Genomic DNA, 15,566 nt, shown 5'->3' on the forward strand with positions numbered 1-15,566 from the left:
GGGCATATAGATACAACCTGGAAGAGTCCCTCATGGAGATCTACTCCAAGGAGGAAGAATTTTGGCGCCAACGCGGATCTATAAAGTGGGTGCTGTTTGGTGATGCCAACACAACTTACTTCCAGGCGATCGCCAATGGCCGTAGGAGACGTTGCTCCATCCCCCTTTTATGGGAAGGCGGCCAGCCTTTTCAGGATCCACCAGGGATTCGCGCTTTGGTGGACGACTTTTATAAGTCGTTATTTATGGGCCGTGCCAGGGGCGGTCTCGCCCTGGCCGACCATATCTGGTCACATGACCAACTAGTTTCCCCGGCGGAAAATGCGGCGTTAATGGCCCCATTTGATGCTGCGGAGGTGGAAGCGTTCGTCAAATCGATGAACCTGGCCTCGGCCCCAGGCCCCGACGGGCTTCCAGTCGGTTTTTTCCAGGCCTTCTGGCCGATGGTTAAGGAGATCATTCTGGACCTATTCCGGGACTTCGCCAGGGGGACATTGGACATGTCTTGTCTCAACTACGGGACCATCTCCCTGATTCCTAAAGTCCCCGGAGCTGCCGACATTAGGCAGTTCCGCCCCATCACCGTCCTTAATGTGATATTTCAGATTCTGGCCAAGGGGTACGCAACTAGGGCGGCCCTGATCGCTCCTCGGATTCACCACCGAACCAATCGGCCTTCACGAAAGGTAGATATATTCTTGATGGGGTTCTTGTCCTCCATGAAATCATTCATGAGGTCAAGACCAAACACCTTCGTGCGGTGTTCTTCAAGATTGACTTTCACAACGCATATGATACCGTCCATTGGTCCTTCCTTCAGGAAGTATTGCTTAAACGTGGCTTCGACCCCCATTGGGTGGCTCGGGTGATGCAGCTTGTGACGAGCGGTCGTACTGCCGTTAATATCAATGGGGAAATTGGACCCTATTTCACACCAAGACAAGGTGTTCGGCAAGGGGACCCGATTTCCCCTTTCCTTTTCAACCTTGTGGTTGATGCGTTAGCCTCGATTCTTGATTTGGCAAGGCAGGCAGGCCACATCATGGGGATTTGCCCCCATCTTGTGGTCAATGGAGGCCTGACCCATCTCCAATATGCTGATGACACCATTATGATGGTGGAGGGTTCGGATGAGGATATCCGGAACCTCAAATTCCTCCTCTGTTTTCAGGAGATGTCGGGCCTCACGATCAACTTTGCCAAAAGTGAGGTCATGGTGCTCGGATATTCACCGTCGGAAGCCCAGCGCATTGCCAACCGCTTGAATTGTCAGTTGGGGTCATTTCCGACTACTTACCTTGTCTTGCTGGTCAGTGACAACCGTCTACTAGAGAAAGACTTCCGCCCTATAGTTGCCAGGCTCCAACCACGGATGGAGCCTTGGCAAGGGAGATGGCTATCCAAGGCCACTAGAGTGATTCTGATGAACTCCTCCCTTATTAGCCTCCTGATGTATCTCATGGGATTCTATAGTTTACATGAATCCCTCCATCAGGAGGTAACCAAAATCCTCTCCCGGTTCTTTTGGGCCGGCGAGAATAATAAACAGAAATACCACATGGTGAAGTGGTACGAGATCTGTAAGCCTAAGGACTAGGGTGGTCTTGGGGTCATCTCATCCAAGCGGATGAATATTGCCCTCCTCTCAAAATGGCTCTGGCGGATCCAGACTGAGGAGGGAAGCCTATGGATGGAGATTATTCGCGCTAAGTACCTTCGTGGTCAACCATTGGCCTTTGCCTCTAGGTTAGGCGGGTCCCAGTTCTGGCAATCGGTGATCCGTCTGATGCCTGTGCTACGCATTGGGACCGCCATCTCTGTAGGGTCTGGTGCTGGTACCCTCTTTTGGCTAGATCGATGGGCGGGGCCCCGCTCATTTGCGGTGCGCTTCCCTTCATTATTTTCAATCTGCACCCACCCACTCTTACCGGTGGCAGTTGCCTTAGCAGACTTGGGGGTTGTTACCTTCCGCTGTACCTTTGGGGCGGCGGAACGCGAACAATGGGACGAGCTAGTCAAATGTATTGCACTCCGCTCCCCCTCCCTCGAGCCGGATACGCTATCTTGGCATCTTGAGCCAAATGGCCGCTTCTCAACTAGGTCCCTTTATCAGGCAATTGTACCCACTCCGGGACTGGCAGAATTATCTGTTATATGGGAAATCAAACTTCCCCTGAAGATCCGCATCTTCCTTTGGCAGTGGGTTCGAGGCCGACTTCCCTCGGGCACGGAGGTCCGCAAGTGTAGTGGCCCTGGGGATGGCCTCTTCCCCCTCTGCTTGGTCCCGTAAGATTGCAACCACATTTTCTTCCGTTGCCCTACAACACAATTCCTGTGGAGTTGCTTCCGGGAGGTCGTGGGTGGCAATTGGTGCCAGGAAACCTCCCGGACTTGTTTGGGGAGGCCTTTAGCCTCCCTACCCCCCGGAAAGCCGCCACTTGGGTGGCTTTGGGGACCCTTGTTTGGACCCTGTGGTGTATCCGCAATAAGCTTGTCATTGAGCGTGTGATTCCCAACCGTGCGACTGACGCTATCTATAAAATGTGTGGCTTCTTACAGCTCTGGAGACCGCTTAGCAAGCGGTGTGATCGGGACACCCTTGACAACATCAGTGCAGGCCTTCGATCTTCGGCAGCAGCCCTTTCGCCAGCATCTCCTCCACCGCCACCCCCACCCGAGCCGGATTAGCTCCCTTTTTCTTTCTTCTTCTTTTTTGGGGCTTGTTTCGTTGTGCCCCCAGCATGACTTGTTGACTTGTTTGGTACCTGTCTCTTGTGTTGGATGCTTGGTCGATGGCTTTATAATATAAAGCGGGGGAAACCCTTTTTCGGATTACATCCCACATGGCACTTTTATCAAATGACATTTACGGGGCATTTGCCCAATTGTCTCCTATGGAAGAAATAAAGTACGAGCTAATATCAGTGGCAGTCGTAAAACTTGCATATGATGTTCACTTTAGTGCTAAAAGTTATAAAATACGTTATTGCAGTCATATAATTTGCCTGTGCGTGCAGATACGGTCACTTCTTCGTATCCAGACGTATGGGAAAGTATCTAGTGCTCCCACGCTTGGGGTGCTCCCGGTGCTCCAAATATCCGAAAAACATTTTTAAAATGTTCAAAAAATTCTGAAAAAAATGCAGCAGATCGACGGAACATCGATGTCTCTTGTCACAAAATTTCAAATCAAAATTCGAAACATTGCTCGAGATACAAAAATGACAAATTTTTGTACATAACATAAGTTGGGCTTTAAAATGTTTTTCGCATCGGAGCACCGGGAGCACCCTAGGCCTGGGAGCACTAGATACTTTCCCCCAGACGTATCTAGTGCACACATGGTGTGTCAGCATGAATGCGGCCCACATGTCAATGGCTAGAGTGGTGAGGCGTTGGGTGAGCCACACATTTTTTTTGTAGAAAACGCGTTTGATTTTTATTTAATTATGCACCTATCAGCACATAGTAGCATCAAGGGGATCCATGAGCACTTTTTTTCAGAAACCACCCTTGCATTTTATTTATTTACGCTGAAAATCCTCAAATAAAATTAAAAACACACACTAGAGCTCGGATTTGAACCGACGACCTGCTGCAATTAGCAGCGCTTGATAACCACTCGACCGACTGATGTTTGACATGAATTAAAGAGATATAGACAATTAATCTTCTGTGTTCTTTATTTTTTCTATGTTAGCAAACAATTTATATTCTAGATAAACTTTTCTGACAAAACAATTTTTGTTTGATTCGAATAATTTTAAATTTGAAAATCTAGATAAAAGGAAATATAGTGCAAAACAAATGTATGTAATTTTTTTGAACTAATCAACTAATTTTTTGTTTGAATTCAAACAATTTTAAATTATTAAATCTCAATAATAAAAAATATAGGTCAAACCAACTTTCTTTTGAATTTGAATAGATTTAAATTAAAAAATATATAGATAAAAGAAGATATATCGCATAATGAATATGCGTAAACTTCTTGCAGACAAATCAATGGAAATTTTGCTTGAATTCGAATAGCTTTAAATTTGAAAATCTAGACAAAAGTAAATATAGTTCAATTGATTTGTCCGAAAGAAATTTTAAATTTGAATAATTTTAAATTTGAAAAAATAGAAGCTCAAACAGAATGATCCCACTCTCATCATAAAATGCACATGTCATGGAGAATTTATATTCCTGCATAGTTTTCTTAAATAGAAGAAGATAAATAACAACATATGAACAAACATTTATATTCCCCGCTTGAGTTTTTATTTAAATGTGTGAATATTTTCAAAATGCAACTTATGTTTTTTATAATTACAAAATATTTCATACAGTGTTCAAACTTTTTTAAGATGTCACGTATTTTTTTGTAACGCATGGACATTTTTTTAAATGTCACAAACAAAAGAATTTAAGCTGTTTTCTTACATCAGTTTATTCCTGCGGGGAATAACATGGCAGGTCTTTAGTTTATTTTTGAAATTTTTCGAAAAATCAACTATTTATTATGAATTTTAATAGTTTGAAATTAAATAATCTAGACAAAAGAAGATATAGTGCAGAATGAATGTGCGTAAATTTCTTTCAGATAAATCAATGGAAATTTTGTTTGAATTCAAATAGCTTTATATTTGAAAATGTAAATAAAAGAAAATGTAGTTCATCTGATTTGCCCGAAAGACATTTAAAATTTGAATAATTTTAAATTTGAAAAAATGGACGCTCAATCATAATGATCCCGCTCTCGTGATAATATGCAGATGTCATGGAGAATTTCTATTCCCCGTGTAGTTTTCTTAAATAGAACAAGATAAATAACAACATATGCGCGAACATTTATATTTCCCGTCTGACTTTTATTTAAATGCATGAGCATTTTTAAAACACAACTTACTAATTACGCAAATATTTCTTACAATGCTTAAAAAATTTGTTAGATGTCATGTATTTTTTTGTAATGCGTGAACAATTTTTTGTTTGAAACAACAGAATTTAAGTTGTTTTCTTACATCAATTTATTCCTGCGGGGAGCACGGCTGGTCTTTAGTTTTGGTTTATTCCTTTTGTTGAGCTGAGCGAACACTGTGTTAAAGAACATTTCGTTTGTTTTACTTGCATCAATTTATTCCTGGTTGAGTGCATAGTGAAGTTAGCTTATGGAGTGCGGGACGTCGGATCGAATCCCCTTGGCACTATTTTTTGTTCATGTTTCTTATGTGTTGAAGCCTAAAGGTGCGTAATTAAATAAAAGCAATCAATTAGTGGCTCATCCAACGCCTCACCACTCCTGCCCACTGACATGTGGGCCGCATTCATGCTGACATGCGATAGGAGCATTAGATGTGGCTGGATATGGAAGAAGTGACCGCATATGCACGCATAGGCAAGTTATATGACAGCAATGATGTATTTTACAACTTTTAGCACTAAATTAAACATCAGATGCAAGTAGATTGCCACTGATATTATCTCTAGAAGTACCATATAGTTGCAAAGATCTCACTTTCATCTACTGCCCTGCCATAGAATAATCCCTAATGCCTCTCACACGTATGCAACTCATTTAAATAAGATGGTGATCACTCTTAATGAACATATAGATGTTCTCATCATATACTAGAGGAACTAGACCTGAGAGACTTGGAATGCAACTATATTTATCTTATAGGAATTGCTAATGTGATGGCGCTTCCGTAGCTCACTGCATTGCATTTATCAGCTTATACGGCAGTTGGTGTCTCCAATTTTAGCACCTGCACTACCTCTACTATAGTCAATTTGATTTGCTATCCTTGCCTTTTATGATAGAACCGTATCCTCGCTGTGTCGTATGCTCACGGGCCTTTGATATGACTGTACACATAGCAAGCACGTATACTACATCTAATGGACAGACGAGTACTAGCATGATAACATACATATGTCATTCTGTGCAAATTACTGGAGATGTTGGTGTTATGATGAGGTCAAAAATAATACGTTAGTGTTATGATGGCGTACACCCACCTCTGAGTTTGGACTCCTATGTTATTACTACGCGGAATACATACTTAAGGCACCAGTTCAGGTCCATTTTTTGATTGAAAATTACAACGTAGTTCCCTAAATCTTTATATTGATCGTCGTTACTGCTAGAAAAAAACATTACAATGGTATCTGCTGGAATTAGTGAGCCTAAATATATTAAATGGATTGTAACTTTCCAATTATATCATGATAACATACATGTTATAGCCTAACCTCTTTTGTGGCATTTGTCAAGCGCGAGCGATATACTTTCGTGGTCACTTCTCCTTGCAAATGAATGTACACCAAGTAAGACCAGCAGAGGCCAGATGAAACAAATCCTCCTTGATGTCCCCGTCGACGCTGATGGATTTTCCTTCTAGAATACGACGTCGACTAGTGGGTTTTCAACGACCTCGCCAGTGGACTAAAAAAATCCACGCCAAAGATAAAACCAAGAACATGACGTAAGAGGCATCCACTTGTCATCCATTCTATTGCCAATATTGGTACACTCCTTAGCTGCTAAGAAAAATATCATCAGCTGGAAGAGGGACCCCATCCCCTGCATGGTTTGTTTCTTAATTAGAACTTTTGACAGTCAAACATGGGCAGCGTGGTAACTCAATTCAATGGGAATTACAGTGGGTAGATGACAATTCAGAAATCTTCGGGTCAAAGGAAACCAATCAAGACTTCTAATTTATGTTAGAAGATACTAGTAAATTCAGATATGATGTACATTTGTCGTTGGGCATCGATAAATGTTGGACATCCCCTGCCCTATTAATGTTGGGCATGGACAAATGTTGGACATCTTATTTTTTGGACTTTTTCCGGTCAAATATGGCAGTGTAGTGAATCAATTTAATGGGAATCACACTAGGTAGCTGACAAAAAACTTCGGGTCGAAGGAAACTAATGAGGTCCCGTTTTTGTCTCGATGAGGATACTTCTAATTTATGTTAGAAAGATACACTCATATGTGAATTTACACTTGGCAGCTGGGCTTTGACAAGTGTTGGACCTCCTCTGACTTATATAAATACATCCGTCCAAATGCAATGTGCAATAACCATACTAATATACACACAACTACACAAGGTAGGAGAGATCTCAAGTTAGCCGGGGAGAAGAGGAGCCCAGCCAGCCGGTGGCGAGATGTATACCAACCCTCCGGCGCCACACGGCATGTCCTACTATGAGCACACAAAGAAGCGCCACCAGGAGAAGGGCTGCCTCTACGCCTCTACGCCAGGTAGAACTTTTTCTGAAGCATGATGATGATGTGATGTGATGGTTGCACTAAGGCTAGTCATAGTGGGAGTAACTTAGCTAGTAACATAGCGCACTTTAAGAATTTTTTGCTTATGTGGCAAGTAATTAATGAGAGGTGGTAACATAATATGTTACTGTAACATAGCGATTTTCAAGACAAAATGAGTCTACAAGGTGATTAATGAAGCCATCTAAGTTACTACTATTATGTTACTTTGCATTCTAAAGATAGTAACTTAGGCTAGTGCCATATGCATGACACTAATCTAAGTTACTCCCACTATGACCAGCCTAAGAAAAGATATGCAGATGTGGTGGTTGCAGGCTAATCAATAATTAGTAGTAACGCAGGCAAATTTGTGTTGTTCCTTCCCACCATAGACCCAGGGCATGCACACACAGCCATCATGGTCATGGGCCCGTGACCTCGTAGTCCTCATCGATAGGTGGTGGATTTATTCCAGCCCATCACAACTGACCACTCAATCCTCGGTTCGTTCTTCAAAAAGTAAGTCAGGACTCACAATCAAACCACCAAGAGAAGAACAAGGGACTCCGGTCCGGGTCCGGGTCCGCTTTGGCGCAAAATGAAGAAAACAACTACAGACCATGTTTAACCCTCTCTTTATTTTCTTATACACTACAAAACCGATATTTAGTTTCCCCTACTCATGTAGCAGCAGCTAAACTGGTCCATTTCGGAGCTCTGAGAGATTTCTAGAGGTCGACTAGCAGAAAGCCGTGTTCCACGCCTACAAAAGACGAACAGCAAACACCATGGCCACCAATGCGTGGGCCCATGAAGCTGTGTTAGTTACAAAACAGCGTTGCCACTTGTGCTTAGATGCAGCTGCCTTCCCGGGAAATACACTTGTGTTTTTGGTGGTATATGCACCCTATATGGGGATTTATTTTTAAATTTTTAATAAAAAGTCAAAATAGGTAAGAACTATTTTGACAAAATACTTGACTTACTTTTGCACTAGTATAAAAATCCCGACAAAAAAAAAACAAAAGTTGACCTCACAGCAAAAAAGACAAAATTTATTTGCTATTATAGATCACTATTCACGCTATTTTAGCCAAAAATTTATCTTTTTTGAAAAGAAGTCAAAGGGATATTTTTTTCTCACGAATACAATAGAAGGTCAAGTTTATTTCAAAAATATTTTCAGGAATTTTCGACTTTTTGTTGAATTACTAATTTTTTTTCCCATATAGGATGCATATGTCCCCATAGACCAAAAGTTCCCCTCCCTGCCTTCTCAGCCTATAAAACTCCACCCACTCCTTGCTGTTCCCATCCTACATCTTCCCAAAGCCACAGGAGAACAGACAAGAGCACAACCCTTGGAGACTTTCTTCTTCCATAGTAACCCAACCCACCCTTTGCCAAGATGTATAACCCTCCGTCGGGGCAGGAGATGTCCTACACGGACCACGTGCAGAAGCGCCACGAGGAGAAGGGCTGCATCTACGCATGGTGAGACACACACACACACACACACACACACACACACTTTGTTCATCCACTCTCTAGCTCTCCCTTTGAGTTTTGCTCTGCTCGAGATGTAAAATCTCTCGGCCGTGTGCATCTGTCAATGCAAAGGCCGAGGGAGAGAGATAAAGCTCTTCTGCAATCTGAAAAATCCTCAGAGAAATCAGAGATAGGGCAAATATCTTGAGACTGATTCCCCTAGTACTAGTTCCTGTTAATTCCTTTGTGTTCTACTAATTTTTTCCTGCTATGATTTTGTTATTTTTGTTTGACTAATTGGGTGTTGGGTTTGCAGCGTGTTCACGGCGCTGTGCTGCTTCTGCTGCTACGAGACCTGCGAGTGCTGCCTCGACTGCCTCTGCTGCTGCTGCAACTAAACCAAGCCGCCATGACCGACATGGACCGAGGCCGCAAGGCGCAGCGGAGTTCCACCGGCCTCCGCCGCCTTTCATAATAAGCATATATGTCTAGTGTCTTAGCTCGATGAGAAGAACCGTACCAGATATTGCATCAATATAATACTATCTGTCCCAGACAACGCTATCACTGTAATCATCAATCATGGTTTGTGTTGCATCTTCATTGAATTTGGATCAGATTCTGGTTCTCGCCTGCCCACTGCGCTTTTCGTTCACATTTTGCTTGCCACCCTGAAATTATCTGAAGACTGAAATGAACGTGTGCAACTGTTATGACTGATATATGTTTGTTAGGCAGATCAACCTGCCATACCAACCAGTAGTAAGGTAAACGGTTCAGAAAAATGCACGCTGATTTTCTTTTTGGCAAACCGTGAACATAATACATCAACTAGGGCGCACAATTCATGAATTCCTTGGTTTGGCTGACATTACTTAGCGCACAATTTCTTGGTTTGGTTGACATTACTTCGTCACATCGCTATTTATCAACAATAGGATCTGGACAGATGACTACTGTTAAACATATCTTGCGCCTCAAATATAGGAGATAGAGGTAGGTTTTATTGTTATCTGTTTAAACTACTTATCTCTTCTTCTCTATCTCCTAATGTATCTCCCTTCGGTTGGCAATCTCCACCGAATCCTGTAATCCCCTCGATTGTATCAATATATACATGCGGGCTCTCATGTATGAGGGTTGAGACGCTTCTATCATTCTCCACAACTACAAGATCCAACGCCGGGGATGGTCTAGCTACAACTTATGCCCCCTTTGCAAACAGGTTCAAGAATCGGTGGCTCATCTTCTTTTCCAGTGTCGCTACATGCCTACACCGTCAGAGTTTGGGGCACGATTAAACTTACCTTAGTCTTCATGATGTACATCCTCCAGATTGGGGTGGCATGGATTCCATAAAGGAGTGGTAGAGCCTCAATGCATCCAAAAGGACTCAATCGGGAAGGGCGCTTGTTTTCCTAATGTTGATTATCTCGTGAGAAATCTGGAAAGAGCGGAATGCGCGTGTCTTCTGCAACACCGCGGTGCCGGTTGGAGTTATTGTCTCCAGAATCAAAGAGGACACTTTGTTGTGGTATCTTCTGGGGGCTAAGCATTTGCATAATGTAATGCAGCAAGAGTAAATGTTTTGTATTTTGGCATTCAGCCTCGACCTCTAAACCTCCTTTCATAATGTACTCAATTTTTGACCACGCCAAGAACAGGACACACTAGTGCTGCTGCTGCTGCTGCTACACTTCTTAATTAAGTTTCATCACATCTCTTGGTGGCTAAGAAAACTATTACTGCCAACTGGAAGCATGGGGCTGTAAAAAGGGGCATATTTATTGATTATTTTTTCATGAATTACCTGGTTACCCGCTAAAATTGTATCCTCAGCTGAACTGTTAATGTACCAGCGCTTGATCTGGCCTTTTGCCAATCAAATATGGCAGTGTAGTCATTAGTAAATCAATTCAGTGGGAATTAATTACACTACTTCCTCCTTCCAGGTTTATTACCCCCCTCGTATTTCAGGCTAAATTTGATCGTAGATTTACCTAGCAAGATATAAAACATATGGCGCAAAAACAATGTCAATGGAAACTTCTTTCAAGTACGAATCTCACAATGTAATTTTTATGAAATGTCATTTATATTTTTCTACTCAAATATATGGTCAAAATTTGACACAAAATACAAGGGGGCCAACAAACAAGACACAGGTGGAGATGCGACAATTTAGAAATCTTCGGATCAAAGGAAACTAATTTAGTTGTGTTTTCATCTCCGTAAGGATACTTCTAATTTATATTAGAAGACACATGTAGATGCAAACCTTGTACCATCCTAAACGCCAGAGGATTACATCCCGCATGGCACTGTTAGCATTACGTGGTATCAAAGGACATTTGCCCAATTGTCTCCAATGGAAGAACTAAAAGAACCATATAGTTCCAAAGGTCTCACTTTCATCTCCTGCCCTGCCACAGAATTAATCCCTAATGCCTCTCACACCTATGCAACTCATTTAAATAAGATGCGATCATTTAAATAAGATGGTGATCTCTCTTAATGAATATATAGATGTTCTCATCATCATTACTAGAAGAACTAGACCTGAGAGACTTGGAATGGCAATTACATTTATCTGTTAGGAATTGCTAATGTGATGGTGCTTCGGTAGCTCACTGCACTGCATTTATCTGCTTATGCAGCAGTGGGTGTCTCTAATTTCAGCACATGGACTACTTCTACTACAGTCAATTTGATTTGGTATCCTTGCCTTTTATGATAGAACCTTTGATATGTCTGTACATATAGCAACCATGTACACTACATCTAATGGACAGACGAGTACCAGCGTGATAGCGTACATGTATCATTATGTGTTATTGGAGATGTCGGTGTTATCAGGTCAAAAATACCTCTAGGTTCAGGTCCTAGTTTGAATTTGAACTCCTGTATTATTACTACGCAGAATTCATACTTGAGGCAGCCGTACAGGTCCTTAATTTAATGGAAAAATTACAACCCAGTTCCCTAATTCTTTATATTGATCGTTGTTACTGCTAGAAAAAAACATTACAAGGAGATCTGCGACGGGGATTTAAAGTGATCCTAAATATCTGAAATGGATTCGAACTTCCTAATCATGCCATGATAGCATGCTATAGTCTAATCCCTTTTGTGGCGGTTGTCAAGCGACATTCTTGATCACTTCTCCTTCCAAATGAATGGACGCCAAGTAAGACCAGGCACAGGACAGATGAAACAAATCCTCCTTGAAGTCCCCGTCGACGCTGACAGATTTTCCTTCTGGAATACGACGTTGACTAGTCGGTAGTTAGCGGCCTGGCCAGTGGACGAGAAATCCATGCCAAGATAAAACCAAGAACACGACGTAAGGGGCATCCACTTGTCATCCGTTCTGGTGCTACCGTGCTGCACTAGTACTGCCAATATTGGTGCACTCCTTAGCTGCTAAGAAAAATAGCATCAGCGCTGAAGAGGGACCCCATCCCTGCATGGTCTGTTTTTTTAAACGGAGGCAAAAGATTTGCCTCATCTCATTAACAAAGAAGAAGAGCCAAACAAAGTTCAACGAGGTCCATTACACCTCAACAAATGGAAGAAAAAGCCTACTCTCGCGGCATCAAAGTGCACAAATGTTTCGCCCCGGAAGGCCCCAAGTTCTTGCCTCCCGTTTGACATTATCTAATAGTAAAGTAGGCATAGTCCACTTATCATGGTATGTTTCTTAATTTTCACTTTTGACGGTCAAATATGGCAGTCTGGTAACTCAATTCAATGGGAATTACAGTGAGTAGATGATAATTTAGAAATCTTCGCGTCGAAGGAAACCAATCAAGTCCCGTTTTGTCTCCCCAAGGGTACTTCTAATTCTTGTTGGGCGTCGACAGATGTTGGACATCCTCTAGCCTATTAATGTTGGGCATTGACAAATGTTGGACATCTTAATTTGGAGCTTTTCCGGTCAAATATGGCAGTGTAGTGAACCAATTCAATGGGAATCACACTAGGTAGCTGACAAAAAACTTCGGGTCAAAGGAAACGAATGAGGTCCCGATTTTATCTCCATGAGGATACTTCTAATTTATGTTAGAAGATACATTTGGATATGAATGTACACTTGGCAGCTGGGCTTTGACAAGTGTTGGACCTCCCCTGACTTATAACTACACCCATCCAAATGCAATGTGCAATAACCTTACTTGTATAAACACAAGGTACAAGGGATCTAAAGCTAGCCGGAGAGGAGAGGAGACCAGCTGGCCAGCGGCAAGATGTATACCAACCCTCCACCACCACAGGGCATGTCCTACTACGAGCACGCGCAGAAGCGCCACCAGGAGAAGGGCTGCCTCTATGCCTGGTAATTGATTCAGCTTCTCACTTTTTCTGAAGCAAGACAAGACATCTGCAGCCCTCATATACCTAGAACCTTTTTCTGAAGCATGATGTGATGTAATACTTGCACTAATAATAAGAGCACTGATAACAGTGAGGCCGTAGTAGCTAACTTTGCAGGCATGATTAACTAGTAGTGGAGATCGAGCCTGATTATTTAGTCTCGTTCCCGACCATACCCATACCCGGAGCATGCACGACACACCCATCATGTAAGATTTAAACTGTTCCATTTTGGAGTTCTGAGAGATTGTTTTTCTATGATTTCTAGAGGTCGACTAGCACAAAGCCGTGTCCCATCGAGCTGTGTTAGTTAGTTACAAACCAGTGTTGCCACTTGTGCTTAGGTGGTGGTGATGAGTAAGAAAAAAACTGTGGCACAGATGCAGCTGCCTTCCCAGCCTATAAAACCCCACCCACTCCTTCCTGTTGCAATCCAGCATCTTCCCAAAGCCACAGGAGAGCAGGCAGAGCAGAATCCTTGGAGGCAATTCTTCTTCCATAGTAACCTAACCCACCCTCTGCGAAGATGTACAACGCTCCGTCGGGGCAGGAGATGTCCTACACGGACCATGTGCAGAAGCGCCACGAGGAGAAGGGCTGCATCTACGCATGGTGAGACACACACACACACTTTGTTAATCCACTCTCATTCTCCCTCTGAGTTTTGCTCTGCTCGTCTTCTCGTGTGCATCGGTCGATGCAAAGGCCAAGGGAGAGAGATAAACTTTTCTGCCATCTGAGAAATCCTCGGAGAAATCATATAGACAGGGCAGGAAAATATCTTGGGACTGATTCCCCTAGTAGGCTAGTACCAGTTCCTGTTAATTCCTTTGTGTTCTGTTCATTCTTCCCTTCTATGACGCTGCTATTATTGTTTGACTGATATAATTGGATGTTTGGGTTGCAGCGTGTTCACGGCGCTGTGCTGCTTTTGCTGCTACGAGACGTGCGAGTGCTGCCTCGACTGCCTCTGCTGCTGCTGTAACTAAACCAGCCATGGTCACCATGGACGGATGGACGGAGAAAGGGGCAGCGCGAGATCGACCGGCCTCCACTACTGTTAATTATTCCCCCCAAAAAATTACAATTTCGTAATAAGCTAGCTAGCAGCTTAGCTCGATGAGAACTGTATCAGGTACCGCATAATATTATCTGCACCAGACAACACTATCACTATAATCAGTTAATCACCATCCATCATGGTTTGTGTTGCATCTTGTTTTAATTAGCATCAGATTCTGGTCCTCGCCTGTCCACTGTGCTTTTCCTTTGACACTTCGCTTTGTCTCCCTGAAATTATTTCAAGACTGAAATGAACTTTGTTTTTCTGTGACTGAAATGAACGTGTGCAGCTGTTGTGCCTGATATATGTTGGTTGAGCAGATTAACCTGCCATACCAACCAGTAGTTTAGGAAGACGGTTCAGCAAACTGCGCGCTGATTTTCTTTTTGCAAACCGTCAACATAATACATCAACTAGGGCGCACAACTCATGAATGCATTGGTTTGGTTGACATTACTCAGCGGCGGCGGCCTATAGCTAGCGCACAATTCCTTGGTTTGGTTGACAATGACACGGACATGCTCCAGAACATGTGGAGGAATTCCCCCTGCCCCCGGCCCCCCAAATGCAAATTCTTCGCATGGCTAATTATCTCTACTCCTAATGGACGAGTTGGTTGAATAGTCCCACGACTTTCGTCTGGTTTTTTTTCGTCTGATTTTTCTTCGTCCAACCTCCCACCACCTCCCCTCCCACCGGTTTTCCTCTTTTCTCGTCTCGCCGGCAATACCCAACGTATTTATGGTAATCAATCACAATTAATCCACGTATGGTAAAGCTATAAACTCAGAAATCTCAAATATGATAATTATAGTAATAAATCAATCCAGGTATGGTAAGGCCATAACTCAGGAAATTTTGAATATGGTAATTACTCTCTTCACTTTGTACGCCCCACCCCATCAATCGAAGGTCTCCCCCAACGCACGCCCCACCCATTTTTCCCACCTCCTGATTTGGCAAGTGATGATTCAATCACGTAATTCCCCCATACAAAAAAGAAGAAAGATTCAATCACATAATTTATCTCTACTCCTAAATGAGGAGTCTGCGGCGGTGATGGTACGTCTCTAAGTCCTTCGTTTGGTTTCGTTCGTTCCATCGAAGGAAGGATCTCGCCACCTTCGATCGATATTTTCCAAACATAGCCCACGTCTCATTTTGGGTATTTACCGATTTCCTGCCAGAATAAGGCCTTAAAAAACAGTCTACCCCACCCGTTCCTCCTCCCCTTTCGTACAAGCCCGATGCACAATTGTTAGGAAAGAAAAAACACACGTGATGCTGCCGCCGCCCCAATCCTCCTCTCCCTCGTCCCTCCTCCTGATAGCAGCAGCAGCGTGGGAGAGACACGCGGCGCAGCAGTGG

At 43.0% G+C, this 15,566-nt stretch overlaps 2 long non-coding RNA genes across 2 annotated transcripts; both read left to right on the top strand.

The window, feature by feature from the left end:
* Positions 1 to 7,273: 7,273 nt before the first annotated feature.
* LOC147957905 (uncharacterized) lies at positions 7,274 to 9,400 on the top strand. Its single transcript, XR_015611902.1, has 2 exons — positions 7,274 to 8,767; positions 9,078 to 9,400. It is a non-coding gene; the product is annotated as an uncharacterized LOC147957905 (long non-coding RNA).
* A 3,704-nt stretch (positions 9,401 to 13,104) lies between these two features.
* Positions 13,105 to 14,380, top strand: LOC147957906 (uncharacterized). Its single transcript, XR_015610521.1, has 2 exons — positions 13,105 to 13,747; positions 14,043 to 14,380. It is a non-coding gene; the product is annotated as an uncharacterized LOC147957906 (long non-coding RNA).
* The last annotated feature ends 1,186 nt before the right edge of the window (positions 14,381 to 15,566 follow it).

This window comes from Triticum urartu, chromosome 7A, assembly GCF_056163025.1.
Source record: "Triticum urartu cultivar PI428250 chromosome 7A, HENAU_Tu73, whole genome shotgun sequence".
NCBI classification, from domain to species: domain Eukaryota; kingdom Viridiplantae; phylum Streptophyta; class Magnoliopsida; order Poales; family Poaceae; genus Triticum; species Triticum urartu.